The sequence below is a fragment of the Hyperolius riggenbachi genome, chromosome 11 (assembly GCF_040937935.1).
Source record: "Hyperolius riggenbachi isolate aHypRig1 chromosome 11, aHypRig1.pri, whole genome shotgun sequence".
Classification (NCBI taxonomy): domain Eukaryota; kingdom Metazoa; phylum Chordata; class Amphibia; order Anura; family Hyperoliidae; genus Hyperolius; species Hyperolius riggenbachi.
In genome coordinates this window covers 148,277,096-148,299,446 of record NC_090656.1, presented here as the reverse complement: position 1 = coordinate 148,299,446, position 22,351 = coordinate 148,277,096, and the positions used below count along the sequence as shown (strand labels likewise).

Below are 22,351 nucleotides of genomic sequence, written 5' to 3'. Positions count from 1 at the left end.
GCACTAACGTGCGCCTGTAACGTCCCTGTGTGCAAGAAGCCTAAGTCTATAAAAAAAATGAGATTTACTCACCTAGGGCTTCCCTCAGCCCCCTGCAGCCAATCGGTGCACTCGCAGCCCAGGAGGCCGCAATAGCCAGCATAGGGGGTGATATTATGGCTGGGAACGCGGAGAATCACTCGCGTTCCCATGCCTGTCGGCAGGTGACGGCCAAACCGGAAGTGTTCGCCGGCGGGTGCAGGAGCATTTGAGCGGGGCTGCAAGGGCACCGATCGGCTGCAGGGGGCTGAGGGAAGCCCCAGGTGAGTAAATCTCATTTTTTTTATAGACTTAAGGATCACTTTAAGTCAAAACATTGGATCTGCATAACTGTTCTGAGTATGCGGCTTAAAGTGTAACTGTCAGGCATAAAATCAAAAAAATCAATTCTTTATTTGTATCTGGTAAACAAGTAATGAGGATGCTAACCAAGCTATCCAAAAGTTAGAAAGCACTCCTACTTTTCTTCTCCATAAAACATCATTCTCCTGTTTCCCTGGCTCTTATTTTGCACATCTGCTGCACAAAGGAAGTTGCAGGGTATGCTGAGTTTTTTTTCTTCTTTACTTCCCCTCAGACATAACTAATGCAGCTGAAGCCTCTCCCTCCCGTTTTCCCCTCCCACACCTCTGTTCCTCTCTGATTGACATGACCGGATTTCTGGCAAGGCCACAAAGGCCATAGCCTAGGGCACCAGGAAAGCAAGGGACGGGCTGTGGGCAGCAGGGTGGCATTAGCAGTTAGCGTGCCGAACATTTGTCCTGCAACACAGAGTTTACACATGGCGGTGGGTGTCTACCAACAGCCGGATCTGGCACTCAGTGGATGAAGGGGCAGCAGACAGGCACTAGTGTTCTCTGAGCTGCCTGTCAATCACCAAATGTGCCGCCCGCCAAGGAGTTTACAATCTAATCCCTTCCATCACTAACTGTTCTCAGAGGACCCTACAATTTAATCCCTGCCGTGTTGGGGGGGGGGGGGGGGGAGTTTAGGATGCTGTTGGTCCGGTGGAAGAGGGTCATAGTGGGCCTTGGGCGGCAAAAAGTTCAAATCTGGCCCTGCTGATTGGCCAATCTTTCTCATGCTGAGACAATGCACTTTCTACTGCACAGCTGGGTGGGAGTGTTTGAAGTCTGGGAGGAGGATGGGCAATGATACACAGACAGATTAAGGGAGGAAATTATGTCAGGATTGGCTTCAATATAGACACAGTCAAAATGGAAAATCCTAAAAAGGATTTTCTCTTCTTTTACTATAGAAAAATCACTTAAAGGAGTCATCAGGCAACATACAGTAAAATGAGTGGTACTTACCGGGGGCTTCCTCCAGCTCCAAGCTCCCAGGATGTCTCTCACCGCAGCTCTCCCCGCAGCCGTTTGCCGCAGGTCTGTCCCGGTCCCCGGCGATGACGTCAGAGCGACCTGGAGGTCGCTCTGTACTGCGCCTGCATGAGCGGCGCTGTCAATCACCGCCACGTGGGCCGGAGCGGACTGGGCTGGCGCAGTAGTTCCGCGCTTGCGCAGTCCGCTCCGGGCCACATGGCGGTGATCGACAGTGCCGCTCACGCAGGCGCAGTACAGAGCGACCTCCAGGTCGCTGTAATGTCATTGCCGGAGACTGGGTCGGTGCTGCAGTGAATGGCTGCAGGGAGAGCTGCGGCGAGGGACATCCTGGGAGCTTGGAGCTGGAGGAAGCCCCCGGTAAGTACCACTCATTTTCCTTTACGTTGCCTGATGACTCCTTTAAATAAAAATGTGGACAGTGCAATACATACTGTATGTTATGTAAGTAGAGCAAGTATTTATTTACTTATATACAGTATGTGTTTTTTTTTTCTGAGATAGTATGGCTGACAGCTGCTCTTTAAAGCATTAGAAGCACAGGGTCAGTGGCAAAGTTGGGCTTTGTCAAAATGAAAACAGATCTTGTTGACACTCTCAGGTGTTCTGCCCAGAGTGGCCATGTAAAGAACACATGAGAGCAACACCAACCCTAATTTAGTAACACCCACAACCATTACACAACACCCAGATTGGGGCCAATACATATCAATATCTATCAATATTATTTATCCAAGGCAACACTACAGCCTCAATATAATAGGTGCTAACAGATGAGGTCTCAACTAGTGTTGGGCGAACAGTGTTCGCCACTGTTCGGGTTCTGCAGAACATCACCCTGTTCGGGTGATGTTCGAGTTCGGCCGAACACCTGATGGTGTTCGGCCAAACCGTTCGGGTTCGCCCGAACTACTCAATGCCCGGGCCCTGTTCGGCCGAACAGGGCCCTGTTCGGCCGAATACGGCCCCCCTATGGGGTCGCAGGCATAAGGGGGGAGCATGCCCCGATCGCGGAGGGGGGGTCGGAAATTCCCCCCACCCCCTCCGCTAGCGCTCCCCCCTCTGCCCGCTTCCCCATAAAAAAGTTGGCGTAAAGTTAAATATTACCGGTGGTGGCTGCTGCAGTGGCTGGCTGGCAGTGGTGTGAATGAGGAGGAGGAGTCCGAGTATGACGCATTGAGGCCGGGCAGCGGGCGGTTCAGCGGTAGTACCCTTGTGGTACTTCCGCCCTTTCTCTGACCTCACGTCCTCTACGTGATGACGCATACGAGGGTACGCGTCATGCGTACCCTCGTATGCGTCATCACGTAGAGGACGTGAGGTCAGAGAAAGGGCGGAAGTACCACAAGGGTACTACCGCTGAACCGCCCGCTGCCCAGCCTCAACGCGTCATACTCGGACTCCTCCTCCTAGTCCTCACTCACACCACTGCCAGCCAGCCACTGCAGCAGCCACCACCGGTAATATTTAACTTTACGCCAACTTTTTTATGGGGAAGCGGGCAGAGGGGGGAGCGCTAGCGGAGGGGGTGGGGGGAATTTCTGACCCCCCCCCCCACGATCGGGGCATGCTCCCCCCTTATGCCTGCGACCCCATAGGGGGGCCGTATTGCGGCATGTTCGGGTCCCCATTGACTTGCATTGAGTTTGGGGTTCGGGCCGAACATGCCGAACATCTGGCCCATGTTCGGCCTGTTCGGCCCGAACCCGAACATCCAGGTGTTTGCCCAACACTAGTCTCAACCCATGTTATCATTTCTCTTCTTATGCTATAGTGAGCAAGTTAATTGTTATGTTAAACTAGTAGCCCTGGTATTCCACCCCTATCCTCCCCACTAACCCGTTACTTAATTGAATAAGCGTCATATGATTTCAGGAAGATACAAGTGGGTAAACGACAAAATGTGAATGTCTCCATGTATCATGACGGCTACGCAGCTATGCTTACATGTGTCACAATATCAGATGTTGTAGTTATTAGAGTTTATAGTGTTAAATTAAGCTTCATAGCAAAAAGTATATCTATAAGCTGCATCAATATGGAATTATTTGTATTGCAATCATTTCAATGTCAACATTCTTTTCATTTTTATGTCAAACAGTTGTCTTTTCATCAAAATGTTTTCTTATCCTGTGATATGCTATGAAACTGAATAAAAAATATATATATATAAAAAAAATGAAAACAGATATGACAGCCTCCACATCCCTCTCACTGCAGGCTCACAGGCTCACTTGTGTTGCTGAGGGCTAGTGGCTGTCAGGTTCATGCCCCCCCCCCCCCCTTCCCCCATACGGTCTAATAAGGGTCGGAAATCTTCTGTCTTGTCAACCTGTTAAGCTTGGAGGTGTAATCTCCACAGTCAGCACGCAACACACAAGCCGACGTGAAGGAGGTACACACACCAGCACAAGGAATCAGGATATCCCCAGTTTAGTGGAGGAGAGGACTGACTCCAATAGGAGATTGTGGTGCACAGAGCCGGTGCAGATCCGAACAGCCACAAACAACACTTTCGTAACAACGTCTCAGCGCAAAGTAGCACTGAGCGCATAAACCAGGACTGAGGAGATCAGGACAGGTAGACAGAATGAACGCTTGCTTAACTAGCCACTACTTAGTGACAGCAAACGTCCACAATAAAACAGGCTGGAATGAGGTAGCCAATGCGTTTGCAGCAATGGCGTGCCTCACAAAGACAGGACAGGATAGTCAGGAAATAGCAGGATCAAGATAGATGAACGTAACACAGATAAATATACAATAAGTATGATTTCCTAGCGTATTACAATTACAGCTATCAATGAAACTATTTGTAACGTCTGACTAACATATTGTTATAAACTGTTCTTATCACCTTGCTTCCACATTATCGTCTCACAGACTGTGAGATCACTTGACTCTCCACACAGCAAACAGGAAATAGACTTTCTCAGGCTTCTCCAATGTTTCCGTTATTTATTCAAGTCACAGAAAGACAGATAGATACAGTCATCATATCCTAGCTATGCAAATCTTCATGTTGCATTACAAGCTCTTGATTAGACTCCCTACCGAAGTCTATCAGGTACCTTCTTCCTACCTACGTTACACTAAACTACCTATGTACATAGCATACATTATATCAGCTTACATAAAGGAAGAACATGCTTAGAGAAATAATTGGGTTCCAGTCAGTATTGCGAGCTAGTGCGGAAGGAAGAAGCCGAAGTGCCCTCTCCATCGCTCGCTCCAGATTTAATACCGACTAAGAAAGAGTTAAATCTGACATCATCTTCGCCACCCCCTATATCAGTCTATTGGTGGACCCACTCGTGGCGTCATCATACCCGCCTACTCGATTAATAATCAATGAGACATTTGACATACATGCAGGAATGTGAATATTTACAAAACATGACTGATGTTTATTGTTCCAGGCCCAGGTCAGGGAGACCTGCGGCCTTGTTCAGAACAGCTTCTTGGTATGTTCTAGTTCTGCTGACAGAACTGCAGATTTTCTCTCTTCAGAGAAAATCCCCTTAAAGGGCAGGTCTGCTCATCAAGCCTTTTTGACTAACTCAGTCCAAATAACTGAGGCCTACTTAAATTATAACAATCCCCCCTAAAACGGCTTGACCCGCAGATCCCAGCGTCTGAACCTCCCAGTACCTGGTTTCTTTCGTTTATGTTTCACTTTTCGATGTTCGTGCTCACACAACTTCTCTGCTCTCGGTGGTTACCCCTGGAAGAGAGAGAGCAAGACCTCTTGGTCTTCCTGGAACCAGGCTCTCTGGGGAAGCCCTACTTCTAAGTCCCTCAATACCACATGCTCAGCATTTGCGTCACTTGCGTATCACTCACAAACTTGCATGACCACAGAAAAGTGAAACTCGTTTGTTTGTTACTCGATGGAGCAGGGCCAGGTGCCGTCTAAAAGAGCGCCTTTATACAATCAGCTCCATCACAGGTACTACTAAACCTATACCCGTAACCCTGTATATCCCTTAATTTAAACTATTGGTTCAGTAGATTGTTTATGAGGCACCAATCTCTGGACCAGGTTAATTTATTTTACGTAATTTTAACCCGCAACCTCACCTGGATAATGATGCCTAAAGTTGTCATCCCCATCCAGACGACCAGTGGGTGTAGAAAGAACTTTGGAACTGCAGATGCCCCGTCCGAGTGTCCCTGGAACATCACCGGAACCTTTGTTCACCAGGGCAGACTGGAACTCACCTGCTCATTTTTGTGTTCTACCTCGTTAAGATCACCTGTATCATGGTGAAATCTTACCTCTAACTTAGTGTACTGTTTGTTTAACCTTTGTAACAAAATGTGGTCGTCATGGATCAAAACCTGTTCCCCTTTGTCCCATGTCGTGTTCTCTTTCAGGACGGGAACTACCCGTGAAGCTTTGACCTTCAGAGTTCTCTTAACAATTTGAGAAACAACGTCATCAAACCTGGATGACAGGATCCATATGGGATCTCCACTCACACAATATGTTCCCCTTGGAAACTCCCCCTTATCGGAACAATTATGAGAATATACCTTGAATGTATCATTAGACCTTATGTTAAAAAACCAAACCTTTCCTTCAGCCACCGGAACTATTGGTTTGGCTTCAGGGTGGATCTTTTGAATGGTAGCCTCGCATTCTGCGTTATTGAGCCTGCAGGCTTCTTCACTAAATTTGGCTTGCCCCGGCCAACCAGATACTTCTGCAAGAATTGCCCGCATGAGGACAACTCTACTTGCTTCACCTCCCCGTCTAGCACCAAAAAAGGTTGACCTCTCAGGTCCTGGTGTAAGACACGGGTTGAGGTGGGAACTAAGGAAGTAGCGGTGCCTAAAGGAATGTTGCACCGTTTCCATTTGTTCACCCAAACATCTCGAAGCTGCCATGCAAAAGATCCTTCTCCAGAAAAATTAATATACCTCCCCTTGTCCAATCTCTCGCTGACAAAATATGTCCCCAGCTGTCCTGATTGGACCTCTTTCCCCCTTATGTCCTGAGGCACACTATGTACCTGAGGTCGGGAAGACGGTACTCTCTGCAATCGTTCGATTAAGAGTACCTCTTCACTTACCCAACTATCATGAGGATAAGCTGTTGCATATGGACTGTGTAATATCGTCCCCTGTTGTGACCCGTGTGGTGTGAATGGGGTTCCCTGTGTGGGCTTTCCCTCCCCCGCAGCAGGAATAATCCCATAAGGAACCCAGTACAGACCACTCAGTCAAGCTCTGGCCCTGTCCACGACAAAAACCGGAAAAAAACGTTACCGCTCTGCAGAAGCGGCGACGGAAACCCGAATTGGTCAACTCCCGGGTTTCGGCACCACTGTTATAAACTGTTCTTATCACCTTGCTTCGACACCATCGTCTCACAGACTGTGAGATCACTTGACTCTCCACACAGCAAACAGGAAATAGACTTTCTCAGGCTTCTCCAATGTTTCCGTTATTTATTCAAGTCACAGAAAGACAGATAGATACAGTCATCATATCCTAGCTATGCAAATCTTCATGTTGCATTACAAGCTCTTGATTAGACTCCCTACCGAAGTCTATCAGGTACCTTCTTCCTACCTACGTTACACTAAACTACCTATGTACATAGCATACATTATATCAGCTTACATAAAGGAAGAACATGCTTAGAGAAATAATTGGGTTCCAGTCAGTATTGCGAGCTAGTGCGGAAGGAAGAAGCCGAAGTGCCCTCTCCATCGCTCGCTCCAGATTTAATACCGACTAAGAAAGAGTTAAATCTGACATCATCTTCGCCACCCCCTATATCAGTCTATTGGTGGACCCACTCGTGGCGTCATCATACCCGCCTACTCGATTAATAATCAATGAGACATTTGACATACATGCAGGAATGTGAATATTTACAAAACATGACTGATGTTTATTGTTCCAGGCCCAGGTCAGGGAGACCTGCGGCCTTGTTCAGAACAGCTTCTTGGTATGTTCTAGTTCTGCTGACAGAACTGCAGATTTTCTCTCTTCAGAGAAAATCCCCTTAAAGGGCAGGTCTGCTCATCAAGCCTTTTTGACTAACTCAGTCCAAATAACTGAGGCCTACTTAAATTATAACACATATGTATATATCGGCAATGAACCGATATATGACATAAGCAGGAACTCTGACTAAGACTGGAGTAATACAGGGAACAGGACTCAGAAGGATTCGCTATCTCTTCGCAGAGATGAACGCAATCCACAAACAGGACCAGGAACAGGATAACTAGCTCAGCGTGCTGGAACGCTGACTAACGGAACACAGGATATAAACAGTTCGTGTACGTATATATCAGCGACACTGATGTATCAACGTAACATGAATACAAGGAAAATAATAAACGTGCAAGTATGCGTATATATTGGCGATGAACCAATATATGACACAAGACAAGCAAAGTAACAACTTCTAGAAACAAGAGCAGAACTAGGAGGACTCGCTGACCCCTTCGCAGGAGTCAGCGCAGTCCACACGGACTAGGAACGAGGTGGGGCACGAGCAGAGTAACAGACAGGATCTGAGACTATGGTAGCCCATGAGACATTGCAGGAAGCAGTTCTTTATACTGAGGTCATCCAATGGGAGCAGACCTGCAGATTCCCACACAAGTGAATGGTAATTAATCACAGGCTGATAGCAGGAAAAGGCAGACAATGATATGCAGCCTGCAGGAAAGGGATTGCCCCTCCATTGCAGCAGACAATGTTTGTTTACACAAAAACATATTAAACTGTCATTAACTTCAGAGCGACTGCAGATGGAATCAGCAACTAGTTTAAGTGCAAACCAAACTATGCAAGCAAATGCATGTAATGACATTAGAACTGCTTGGTTTGCAATACCACTGCAGTCAGCAGTAAACGCTGCAGAAGCGATCATAACAGTACCCCCTCCCTTAAACGCGGCCTCTGGGCGCCTATAAAAACTGACATATTTCTCCTGAACCACCCAAACCAAAAAATCAGAAGTAGGAAATCCAGCAAACTGATCTGACTGAAAATTCATGAAGGTCGGATCAGCCCGACAAAACCAAATTCCCGAATCAGTCTCACCAAAACTAGACCAATTGGAACCAGAACCTACCGAACCATGCCCATCAGCACTACAAGCCTCAGTGTGATACCCATCGCCTTCCAGGGACTGTCCAAAAACGCCAAAGACTTTGCAATGCCCACCGGAACTGTCCTTACCAACACAAAACCCACTGTTGAACCAGTCCAAGGTACCAGGACAAGTTTCCTCAGAGATCTCCCAGAACACTTGGAAGCTCCAAAGAGATCCCCACAGGTCAGAACGCCCCTTAGGCTCACATGGAGAACTATCAAGAACCCCTATGGAACCCAGGGCAACTCCAGAGTCAGGGTCACAAGGACAAACATCAAGATCAGGGCTTTTAGGGACCAGAACCATCTCCGGGCATGCAGGCCAACCGGCAACATCAGAACATGTCTCCACTAGGGAAGCACGTGAGCACGCTAACACAGACACATCTGGGCACTCTGGCACAAGAGAAAGCTCTGGGCATGTCAAGGAACTGCGAACCTCAAAGTCAGTCAAGACAGGACCGAAACCAGAACTGGGCAAAAAAAATTCATCATGACTAGACTTCACAGTTACTGGATTCTCACTAAAAACTGTAGGATCAGACTTAGATGTCGCTGATTCCAGCAGGGTTATTAACAAATCATGTTCAGGGGCATTTACAAGACAGGGCAAATCTTCTGATGTATGCACTGAACTAGACAAGGTTCCCATAGCTTCTTCTGGACTAGACAGAGACTCATCAAATACACTGGATTGGAGCTCATGAAGGGCTGCAAAACAAGTCAATATTGCAGCAATCCCCACTGAACTAGGCAAAACTGAGAAACTCACTGGACAGGAAGGGGACTCTGGAACTACTGCCACACCGGGCAGAAAAATAGAATTTTCCAGGATACAGGGCTGGGTTTCAGAAACACTCATTAACCCGGACTGAAATTCTGAGATTTCTATTATTTTTTCCAGCGAGTCAGAATTATCCATGTTACAGGGCAAGACTTCTGAAACATTCAGAGGACAGGGCTGGAGTTCCTCGGCTGTTACAACACTGGAGAGGGACTCAACAACATTGGTTAAATCAGACTGTGTACAGGGCAAGGTATCTAACACACTTGCTGACGAGGACAATATTTCTATGGCTTCTGCTTTGCTGGGCAGAAATTCATCAAGTTTTATTAGAGCAGACTGTAATTCCAAAACAGCTGCTAGACAAGTGAATATTACTGCAACACCAACTGAGGTAAGCAGTGCCTCAGACTCCTCTGCTAGAGGGTTTGAAGTATCCAAAGTACTGGGTGAAGCATAAGACTCTGCGACCACAGCTTCACTGGACAGGATCACTGAACAGTCCATATTGCAGGGCAAAACCATGGAAGCACCTGCTGGACAGCATAATGATTCTGTGACCTGATTTTCATTGGGAAGATCTACTGCACAATTCATGGTACAGGGCAAATTTACTAGAACATTTTCTGAACAAGGTAATAATTCTACGATTTCAGGTTCACATAGCAGATGCTCTGAGCTATTCATGAAACTAGAGCGAGGTGTAGTGTTGGGCGAACAGTGTTCGCCACTGTTCGGGTTCTGCAGAACATCACCCTGTTCGGGTGATGTTCGAGTTCGGCCGAACACCTGACGGTGCTCGGCCAAACCGTTCGGCCACATGGCCGAACTAAGAGCGCATGGCCGAACGTTCCCCGAACGTTCGGCTAGCGCTGTGATTGGCCGAACGGGTCACGTGGTTCGGGCCCGAACGCGCTCTGATTGGCCGAACGGTCACGTGGTTCGGGTAAATAAATAAATACCCGAACCACGTCATATCTCCGCCATTTGTCTGTGGGTTTAGCTTTGGGTAGGCAGGCAGGGTAGTTCGCTCTCCAGCCACGCTAGCCAGGGTCCCCCCCAGTCATTGTGTGTCGCTGCTGGGAACAGTAGTACACCGCTCGCTCAGCCACACTATATATAGCATTGTTTACTGCCACTGTGTACCTCGCTCAGCCACGCTATATATATAGCATTGTGTTTTCTGACACTCTGTGTACACGGCTTAGCCTGACTAATATAGCATTGTGTGTACTGCCACTGTGCACCTCGCTCAGCCACGCTATATATATAGCATTGTGTTTTCTGACACTCTGTGTACACGGCTTAGCCTGACTAATATAGCATTGTGTGTACTGCCACTGTGCACCTCGCTCAGCCACGCTATATATAGCATTGTGTGTACTGCCACTGTGCACCTCGCTCAGCCACGCTATATATAGCATTGTGTGTACTGCCACTGTGCACCTCGCTCAGCCACGCTATATATAGCATTGTGTGTACTGCCACTGTGCACCTCGCTCAGCCACGCTATATATATAGCATTGTGTTTTCTGACACTCTGTGTACACGGCTTAGCCTGACTAATATAGCATTGTGTGTACTGCCACTGTGCACCTCGCTCGGCCACGCTATATATAGCATTGTGTGTACTGCCACTGTGCACCTCGCTCAGCCACGCTATATATAGCATTGTGTGTACTGCCACTGTGCACCTCGCTCAGCCACGCTATATATAGCATTGTGTGTACTGCCACTGTGCACCTCGCTCAGCCACGCTATATATATAGCATTGTGTTTTCTGACACTCTGTGTACACGGCTTAGCCTGACTAATATAGCATTGTGTGTACTGCCACTGTGCACCTCGCTCAGCCACGCTATATATAGCATTGTGTGTACTGCCACTGTGCACCTCGCTCAGCCACGCTATATATAGCATTGTGTGTACTGCCACTGTGCACCTCGCTCAGCCACGCTATATATAGCATTGTGTGTACTGCCACTGTGCACCTCGCTCAGCCACGCTATATATATAGCATTGTGTTTTCTGACACTCTGTGTACACGGCTTAGCCTGACTAATATAGCATTGTGTGTACTGCCACTGTGCACCTCGCTCAGCCACGCTATATATAGCATTGTGTGTACTGCCACTGTGCACCTCGCTCAGCCACGCTATATATAGCATTGTGTTTACTGCCACTCTGTGTACACTGCTCAGCCAGACTATATACCGTTGTTTACTGACACTCTGTGTACACCGCTCAGCCAGACTATATACCATTGTTTACTGACACTCTGTGTACACGGCTTAGCCTGACTAATATAGCATTGTGTGTACTGCCACTGTGCACCTCGCTCAGCCACGCTATATATAGCATTGTGTTTTCTGACACTCTGTGTACACGGCTTAGCCAGACTATATAGCATTGTGTGTACTGCCACTCTGTGTACACCGCTCAGCCAGACTATATAGCATTGTGTTTACTTCCACTCTGTGTCTGCTGGGCCTGGGAACAGTAGTACACCGCTCACCCGCCACTGTATAGCATTGTGCTCTGTGTCGCTGCTGGGAATAGTGGTACTGTATAGCATTTCTGTACTGCCACTGTACTGCTGCCAGTCAACGTGTACTGTAAGGATAAGTGAAATGAGGAAGAAATCCGGTGAAAGAGGAAGGGGCAAGGGAAGAGGTGTTTCCCCTGACGGTTCACGTACAGGCCACAGGGGAGCACCCAAGAAAACCCACTCAATACTGCCCATGTTGTCCAGGACAACAACCCTCACAAATCCAAAAGAACAGGACCAGATAATTACTTGGATGACCTCTCAAGCGTCCAGCAGTGGGTTAAGCAGCACCAGCACATCACGCACGAGGTCCGAGTCCTCAGCCAGTTACAAGGAGCCAGTGGGCACAAAGCTGACACAACCGGCAGCGACACCACGCACACAACTGCCAGATAACCAGTCCTATGAATTACCTCAGGACACAATGGGGTATTCGCAGGAGCTATTCCCAGCCCAACAAACTTCCACCTATGAAAGGTCAATGGAGGAACAGCCAGAAATGTTGTGCCCGGATTCACAACCATTAACTGTGGGAAATGCACCGCGCACTGAAATACAAGGCGAGTCCGAGGAGGACTCGGAAACCCAAATCCCAGAGCAAGTTGGGCAGGAGGGGTTGCAATTGCAGGAGGTCGGCCGACAAGATCTGGAAGACGACGTTGGCGTGAGCTGCGCAGAGGTTGTTCTGGGGAGCTCTACTCCACGGCGGCGGCCCCCCACAATGACATATGACGAGTTTGAGGAGGTGGAAGAGGAGGGTATGGACAATGTGGACAGAGACCCAGATTTTATTTGTGAACGAGAACATCGCCGTCGTAGCAGCAGCACAGATGAGTCTGTTGAAGAACCCACTGCTGCACGAGTTCGCCTTGTGCCACAAGGTAGGCGGCGCGCAATTTCAGGCACCACAAGCGTGGAAGTTAGAGTGAGAGGCAAAAGAGGAGGAAACAGAAATCGCCAGCAAGGAGGCAGGTGCTCTAAAGTCTGGGCTTTCTTTGAAGACTGCACTGAGGATGTTACCATGGCGATTTGCAAGGTGTGCAAGACTCGCCTGAGCAGGGGGAAAAGTATTAACAACCTCTCCACCACCAGCATGAGCCGCCACATGCTATCCAAACATCCCACTCTGTGGGCAAACGCGGCATGACAGGGTACCAGCAACACTGCCTCCCTTGGGTTCACCAGACTCACCACCAGACCCGCCTCAGCAGCAGCAGTAGCCCAGCTATTGCGTGGTTCACAACATTCACAAACATCAGACGACGCTGACACTGTCACTTTCCGGAGTAGTGCTCTTGAGGTCTCCCAGTGTTCATCAAACACAACAACCAACAGCCCTTCCGTGTGCAGCGCTACGGTTCAGTTGTCTGTGTCGGAGATGTTTGAGCGCAAGAGGAAATTGCCAGCAAATGACCCCCGGGCCGTGGCAGTAACAGCCAGCATAGCCAAGCTTCTGGCCTGCGAAATGCTGCCATATCGAGTGGTGGAGACCAACAGCTTCAAGGGCATGATGTCAGTGGCCATCCCACGTTACGTGGTTCCCAGCCGCTACCACTTTGCGCGCTCTGCAGTGCCTGAGTTGCATGAGCACGTGGTCAGCAAAATAACCCGAAGCTTGAAGAATGCCGTTGCCTGCAAGGTTCACCTCACCACTGACACTTGGACGAGTGCGTTCGGCCAGGGTCGATACATCTCCCTTACTGCGCACTGGGTGAACCTTGTGGAGCCTGGCAGCGATTCCTCACCTGCTACGGCGCGGGTGTTGCCCACGCCGCAAACAGCTGCACCGCCGTCCCTCCCACTGGATAACAACAGCAGCACCTACCTCTCTGACTCCTTCTCCTCCAACGCATCTCAAAGCTGTACCTCATCCGGAAACGCTAACCCAGCAGCAGTAGGATCGTGGAAGCAGTGCAGCACAGCTGTTGGCATGCGTCAGCAAGCGTTGCTGAAGCTGATCTGCCTTGGGGATAAGCAGCACACAGGGCAGGAAATTTGGAAGGGAATAAAGGAACAGACGGATTTGTGGCTGGCACCGCTGGACTTGAAACCGGGCATGGTTGTGTGTGATATCTCATTCGCGCTTTAAGGTTGGCTAAGCTGACACACATCCCTTGCCTGGCGCACGTGATGAACCTAGTAGTTCAGCGGTTCCTGAGGACATACCCAGGCGTGGCCGATCTTCTGTTGAAGGTGCGTCGAGTGGCCAAACATTGTAGAAATTCCAGTACTGCTTCGGGGGCACTCGCCAAGATGCAGGAGCGCTTCAATCTCCCCCACCATTGCTTGCTGTGTGATGTCCCTACGCGCTGGAATTCTACGCTGCACATGCTAGCATGCTTTTGTGAGCAGAAGAGTGCAGCGGTCCAGTACATGACGGCGCAGTACCGAGGCGCATCCGTACAGCTGCCAAGCTTCTGTGGATCCGATTGGGCCAACATGTTGGACCTCTGCCAAGTCCTCCAAAATTTTGAGCAATCCACGTTGCTTGTGAGCAGTGACAACTCTTCAGTCAGCATTACCATACCACTGCTGTGTTTACTGAAGAGGTCAATGTTGAAAATCAAGTAAACAGCTGTCATGATGCAACTGGGGGAATCTGAAGGAGAAAACGATCAGCGTGATGGTACCAACATCAGGCCATCCGCCTCAGGGAACGCTGGCCCCAGCAGCTATGACGAAGAAGAGGAGGAGGAACAGCTGGAGTTGGAGCAGGAATTTCATGCCACCACTGACGAGGGCCAGAGCGGTGCACGTTGGACTTCCACAATTCAACGCGAATGGTCAGCAGAAGCAGACCAGGAGGAAGGTGACGACTATGATGCATCACAACAACTATCACAACGCTCACAAGAGGATGATGAGGATTCTGGTAGGACTCTGGCACACATGGCTCAATTCATGCTAGACTGCATTGAACGTGACCCACGCATTGTGCGCATTCTGGACAACACCAATTACTGGGTTTATACCCTTCTGGATCCACGGTACAAACACAATGTTCCAAAACTGCTTGAAGAAAGAGTCAGACAGGTCAAAATGGAAGAATACCAGCAGGCCCTTGTGGAGACTTTAGAGAGGAGATTGACATCCTCCCCCTCCTCTAGCCAGTTGTACGCAGACAGACTGACTTCCGCAAACCCAGGACGACCAGGAGGGCAGCAAACAACGCAAGCCGCAGCTAGTGCCCAAAAGGGAACGGTATCGGCAGTGTCCTTGGAGTGGGAAAATTTTCTGACACCCATGCAGCAGCAGCCCACTGAACAGCAAGCGTGCAGATCCGCCTCCAACACCGATCGCCTGGAGAAGATGGTCAAGGACTACATGTCAGATGACGTAGCTGTGTCGAACAATCCATCTGCACCCTTCAACTATTGGGTATCGAAGCTAGACACCTGACACGAACTGGCAATGTACGCAATAGAGGTGCTGGCTTGCCCGGCAGCCAGCGTTATGTCGGAACGTTGTTTCAGTGCTGCCGGAGGCATCATCACAGATCGGCGTATCCGCCTCTCCACAGAAAATGCAGACCGTCTGACTCAAATTAAAATGAATCAATCCTGGATTGGAAATGACTACGCAACACTCCAGGACCCCAATCAAGTAACATGACCAATGAACATCTGGGATGGTGTAGCATTTCCGGTCCCTGTTTATTGAACCTCTCATCTGTATTACATTTATGACTGCATGGCGGCAAAAAGCATTGCTGCTATATCCGCACGCTTTTTGTCCTCATGCAAGGCCTAGGTTGTTGTGTCTCAAAAACCGTGGCCTTCTCCTCCTGCGCCTGCTCCTGTTCCATCACGTCTGCTGCTGCTGGGTTAGCGTTGCCGCGTGGTCCCTGTTTACTGAACCACTTATCTTTATTACATTTATGACTGCATGGCGGTACAAAGCATGCTATCCGCACGCTTCTTGCCCTCATGCAAGGCCTGGGTTGTTGTGTCTCACAAAGCGTGGCCTTCTCCTCCTGCGCCTGCTCCTGTTCCATCACGTCTGCTGCTGCTGGGTTAGCGTTGCCGCGTGGTCCCTGTTTATTGAACCACTTATCTTTATTACATTTATGACTGCAAGGCGGTACCTCATGCAAGGCCTGGGTTGTTGTGTCTCACAAAGCGTGGCCTTCTCCTCCTGCGCCTGCTCCTGTTCCATCACGTGTGCTGCTGCTGCTGCTGGGTTAGCGTTGCCGGTCCCTGTTTATGGAACCTCTTATCTTTATTACATTTATGACTGCATGACGGTACAAAGCATGCTATCCGCACGCTTCTTGTCCTCATGCAAGGCCTGGGTTGTTGTGTCTCACAAAGCGTGGCCTTCTCCTCCTGCGCCTCCTCCTGTTCCATCACGTCTGCTGCTGCTGGGTTAGCGTTGCCGCGTGTTCCCTGTTTATTGAACCACTTATCTTTATTACATTTATGACTGCATGGCGGTACAAAGCATGCTATCCGCACGCTTCTTGTCCTCATGCAAGGCCTGGGTTGTTGTGTCTCACAAAGCGTGGCCTTCTCCTCCTGCGCCTCCTCCTGTTCCATCACGTCTGCTGCTGCTGGGTTAGCGTTGCCGCGTGGTCCCTGTTTATTGAACCACTTATCTTTATTACATTTATGACTGCATGGCGGTACAAAGCATGTTATCCGCACGCTTCTTGTCCTCATGCAAGGCCTGGGTTGTTGTGTCTCACAAAGCGTGGCCTTCTCCTCCTGCGCCTCCTCCTGTTCCATCACGTCTGCTGCTGCTGGGTTAGCGTTGCCGCGTGGTCCCTGTTTATTGAACCACTTATCTTTATTACATTTATGACTGCATGGCGGTACAAAGCATGCTATCCGCACGCTTCTTGTCCTCATGCAAGGCCTGGGTTGTTGTGTCTCACAAAGCGTGGCCTTCTCCTCCTGCGCCACCCTCCTCCTGTTCCATCACGTGTGCTGCTGCTGGGTTAGCGTTACCGGTCCCTTTTCCTGGAACCTCTTATATGTATTACATTTATGACTGCTTGCCGACAAAAAGCATGTTACCTGTGCAAAGAAAACAGACATTTCCCGCATTTAAAAGACAGTTTTCCCTTTGAAACTTTAAAATCGATTTTCTCAAAAACTATAACCTCTTTTTGCTAATTTTTTTTTCCTCTTGTACCCACTCCCAAGGTGCACATACCCTGTAAATTTGGGGTATGTAGCATGTAAGGAGGCTTTACAAAGCACAAAAGTTCGGGTCCCCATTGACTTCCATTATGTTCGGAGTTCGGGTCGAACACCCGAACATCGCGGCCATGTTCGGCCTGTTCGGCCCGAACCCGAACATCTAGATGTTCGCCCAACACTAGCGAGGTGTAGAGACAGGAAGATCAAGACACAAAGTTTGTGCATCTGAAGCACTATTCAATTGTAAAATTGGAAAATTCAGATGCTGGGGTTTGAGGTTTCTAGACAGGATTGCTGGGACTCAGAAACTAATGTAGTGCATCTACTGGCATCTGCTGGATCAGACAGAAGTTGAACTTTATTAACACAGGTAATTTCTGCAGAAGTGTTTGCAGAGACAGGCAAGATTTTTCTGGTGTCTGTTTCACTGAACAAAGACTCATAAGTACTGGCTAGGCTGGACTCAGAAGTCAACAGGACCTCTGGATTCTCTGCTGAGAAATTTGTGCAGGGCAAAGTTAAGAAAGTATCAGTGGCTTCTGTTTTACTGGGAAGTAACACTGAGTTATCCATGGTACAGGGTGGAGTTAGAGGAACATTCACAAGACATGGCAGGGACTCTGTCAATTGGAGACTGTCCCACTTCTCCAGTTACTGTGTGTCTTCCCTGGTATCAACTGATTGAATCGCATAAAAATCGTCCAAAATCATCTTCCACACATCGATCAATGGAGCCACAAAGTCATACCCACACACACCAGTTTTTATTAGGTTATAGGCAGACTTAATGCATGCATTCAATACTAATTCACTTTTTGCACTGTAAAACTGACAAAATGAACTTGCATCTTTCTTCCATTCATAGACCAGGGCTTCCATCTCTCCTTTCTCAAATGGAGGATCCCATGCATATTTAAAAGCTGGGCATTCAAGCTGATCATAGTTTGCAAATGTGTTAGTGGCAGAAACATACATTGGGTTATTTAGCAGGTGATTGGCCGATTTCTTATTCCTAAGGATCTCCAATACCTGTAGCAAGTGTTGAACTGTAGTGTATGCAAATTTCCCTTGCTGCACGAATAAATTGATCTGTTCAATACTCTGTAATATATCTTCATAATCATATTCAGATAATTCATTTAAACAAGAACTTTTATTTTCCCTGGCTAGCAATGAAAGTTCATTAGTAGTTTCATAGGTCCATTTGACTCCCCTGAATGGTGACTGAATTTCATTATCTGCTACTGGCGGAGTCTCATTACAGATCTGATGCGCAGTCGCCAAGGGCAACGACTCCGCTGATTGTAACGCTTTTCTTTTGGAGCGTTTACGTTTGGCTTTAGACCCTGCTGCCTTAGCAGAAGAAAAGTTATCAGAACAATTATCTGCTTGCTGATTATTTTTGTAGGCAGTAGAAGGAGCAGCTGATTGACAAGCTGCCAGGAGCTTATCAAAAGGGCTAGGCAAATCGGTTTTGCGCAGCCAGTTATGGATCACAAACGCTAGAAATTCCAGTGGTCTCTCTTTTAAATTGGTATGATCCAAGACATCGTACGCCCACTGGAACAAATTTCCCTTAAACAAAACATAAATTAACTGGGGGGGCCCACGTTGAAACAGGAGTAGCCTGGAGCTCGGGATTGGCCAAAAACCTGGTACATTCAGAAAAAAACTCATTTTCTGTTTCAGAATTTAGTTTCTCAAATTTCTTAAAGGAACAGGAACCATAACAAACAGTGTCATTTTTGCTGGGAACCCCCCCCCCCCCCCCCCACAATGGGGATTGGTAATGGGGCTACCATAATGTTAAGCTTGGAGGTGTAATCTCCACAGTCAGCACGCAACACACAAGCCGACGTGAAGGAGGTACACACACCAGCACAAGGAATCAGGATATCCCCAGTTTAGTGGAGGAGAGGACTGACTCCAATAGGAGATTGTGGTGCACAGAGCCGGTGCAGATCCGAACAGCCACAAACAACACTTTCGTAACAACGTCTCAGCGCAAAGTAGCGCTGAGCGCATAAACCAGGACTGAGGAGATCAGGACAGGTAGACAGAATGAACGCTTGCTTAACTAGCCACTACTTAGTGACAGCAAACGTCCACAATAAAACAGACTGGAATGAGGTAGCCAATGCGTTTGCAGCAATGGCGTGCCTCACAAAGACAGGACAGGATAGTCAGGAAATAGCAGGATCAAGATAGATGAACGTAACACAGATAAATATACAATAAGTATGATTTCCTAGCGTATTACAATTACAGCTATCAATGAAACTATTTGTAACGTCTGACTAACATATGTATATATCGGCAATGAACCGATATATGACATAAGCAGGAACTCTGACTAAGACTGGAGTAATACAGGGAACAGGACTCAGAAGGATTCGCTATCTCTTCGCAGAGATGAACGCAATCCACAAACAGGACCAGGAACAGGATAACTAGCTCAGCGTGCTGGAACGCTGACTAACGGAACACAGGATATAAACAGTTCGTGTACGTATATATCAGCGACACTGATGTATCAACGTAACACGAATACAAGGAAAATAATAAACATGCAAGTATGCGTATATATTGGCGATGAACCAATATATGACACAAGACAAGCAAAGTAACAACTTCTAGAAACAAGAGCAGAACTAGGAGGACTCGCTGACCCCTTCGCAGGAGTCAGCGCAGTCCACACGGACTAGGAACGAGGTGGGGCACGAGCAGAGTAACAGACAGGATCTGAGACTATGGTAGCCCATGAGACATTGCAGGAAGCAGTTCTTTATACTGAGGTCATCCAATGGGAGCAGACCTGCAGATTCCCACACAAGTGAATGGTAATTAATCACAGGCTGATAGCAGGAAAAGGCAGACGATATGCAGCCTGCAGGAAAGGGATTGCCCCTCCATTGCAGCAGACAATGTTTGTTTACACAAAAACATATTAAACTGTCTAGAACAAAAAAACATAGCCACGAAAAAAGTCCTTTAATATTCTTAATTAACCATTAATACTTACCTGTCCCTTTAAATAAATGATCCCTCGCAATAGCCTCGGAAATGTTCTATCAGTTACAATGTAACAAAGTTATTACAATGTAACAACTTTGTTACATTGTAACTACGCCGCACCCGACGTCACTCGCCGGCTCCCGCTGCCCTCCCCGCCTCTCCCACATGTCACCCACATGTCACCCACATGTGGGTGACATGTTGGTGACAGATGTGGGCGGGGTGGACAGCGGGAGCCGGCGGGGACTTAGCGTCCTGCAAGGACGCGTAAGTGTATGCGGCGGCTGAGCGGCGTCGGGTGCGGCGTAGTTACAATGTAACAAAGTTGTTACATTGTAATAACTTTGTTACATTGTAACTGATAGAACATTTCCGAGGCTATTGCGAGGGATCATTTATTTAAAGGGAGAGGTAAGTATTAATGGTTAATTAAGAATATTAAAGGACTTTTTTCGTGGTTATGTTTTTTGTTCAATTAAAATACTTTTTCTATGTGTTTGTGTGTTTATTTACTTTTAACTCTTAAAGGAAATGGGTAAGGGGTACAAGTACCTCTATACTCATTTCTCCTGGGAGGGGGGGTGGGCATCTGGGGGACCCCTTTTTAAAGGGGACTCCCAGATGCCACCATGAACCCCCCCCCCCAGGAAATCACGGCCTCCACCTCCACCGCCCATCGGAGGTGGAGAAGAGCCCCTTGTCCTTGGATTGGACAAGGGCTCGGAGGGGGAGGGGAAAGCTTGGCTGCCCCTCCCCTTCCGAGACCCCCCAATCCATGGACCACGTGGGCTGGTATAGTCAGGGTGCGGAGCCCCACGCGGCTGGTGCTCCGCATTCTGGCTATCCCAGCCTGCATGGGGGACAAGGGGTTAAAGAGGTCTGGGAGGGGGGACCCCACATTGTTTTTTTTTTATATTTCCCACACTCAGAACGAAGTAAGTAAAACTCTTCCCACTTGGGGGAATCTATGAAAATAATAAACTATTGTTACCTGTGCAAAAAAAAACTGACATTTTCCGCATTTAAAAGACATTTTCCCCCTTGAAAATTAAAAATCGATTTTCTCAAAAACTATAAGGTCTTTTTGAAAAAACATTTTTTCCTCTTATTCCCACTGATCCCCTTAATATACCCTGGGAATTTGGTGTTCCTAAACTTTAAGCAGGCTTTGCTATTAACCGTTAAATTCGGCGGGTTTTTCAATGTATACATTTTTCCTTTGAAACTTTAACATCTATTTTCTGAAAAACTATAAGGTCTTTTTGAAAAATTTTTTTTTCCTCTTATTCCTTTTGATCTCCTTAATATATTCTCCAAATTTGAGGCTCTTAGCATTTAAGGGGGCTTTGTTATTAACCCTTAAAGTCAGCGGCTTTTTTATACGGGAGCGTTACGGTTTAATGCAAAATTACGGTATGAACGAAACGCGAAATTACGCGTTGAAAATTACGCTTACGGTATTTTCAATTACGATTTTAATGGCAATTACGCTACCGTAATTTCGCATCGTAATACCAAATTTCGCATGCGTAATTATTGTAACGCGAAATTTCGAAAATGTCAGCTCAACTCTAGTGACGCACAACCTTCCTTGCCGCCTCAAGGAGTCGGTCCATCCCCTGGTAGGTCCGCAGGAACTTTTGGACTACCAGGTTCAGGACGTGCACCAGGCAGGGGATGTGGGTCAGGTCTCCCCTGCTGATGGCAGCAACCAGGTTTGCCCCATTGTCGGACACCACCTCTCCGACTCTGAGGCCTCTGGGGGTCAGCCAATTCCTCTCCTGCTCTTGAAGTTTGGCCAGGACGTGGTTCGCCGTCAGTTTGGTCTTCCCCAGGCTGACCAATTCCAGCAGCGCTTGGCAGTGGCGGGGGATGGAAGCGGATCAGAGGAACCTGCTGCTGTTCCGCTGACCCTGCATGGTGGCACCACCCACTGCGTTGTTGGTGCTGCTGCTGCTCTGACAGTGCCCGATGCTGCTCCCCCCTCCTCACCCCTTCCACCAAGCTGACCCAATGCGCGGTGAAGGACAGATAGCGGCCTGTCCCAAACCGGCTGCTCCACGAGTCCATGGTGACGTGGACCCGTTGACCCACCGCGTGCTCCAGCCCTCTCCCGACATTGGCCATCACAGAGCGGTGAAGTGCAGGGATGGCCGTGCGTGCTAAATAATGTCAGCTGGGGATTGGCCAATCGGGGGCTGCACACATCAGGAGCGCACGCATGTCGCTCCCCTCCTGCACAAGGGAATAAGGCAGGAGTTGGGAGCACATGGCCCGTGCCAGCAAGCCGTTCAGCTGGCGCACGCAACGGCTGCTGAGAGGCAGAACCCTGACCACCCCCTGGAAGGTGTCACTGAGCAGGGTC

General features: G+C 48.3%; 1 protein-coding gene across 1 annotated transcript in view; it reads right to left on the bottom strand.

The window, feature by feature from the left end:
• The window catches only part of GAL (galanin and GMAP prepropeptide), an 851,723-nt gene that overhangs the window by 1,008 nt on the left and 828,364 nt on the right, over positions 1–22,351 (bottom strand). The gene's annotated exons all lie outside the window — the stretch shown is intronic.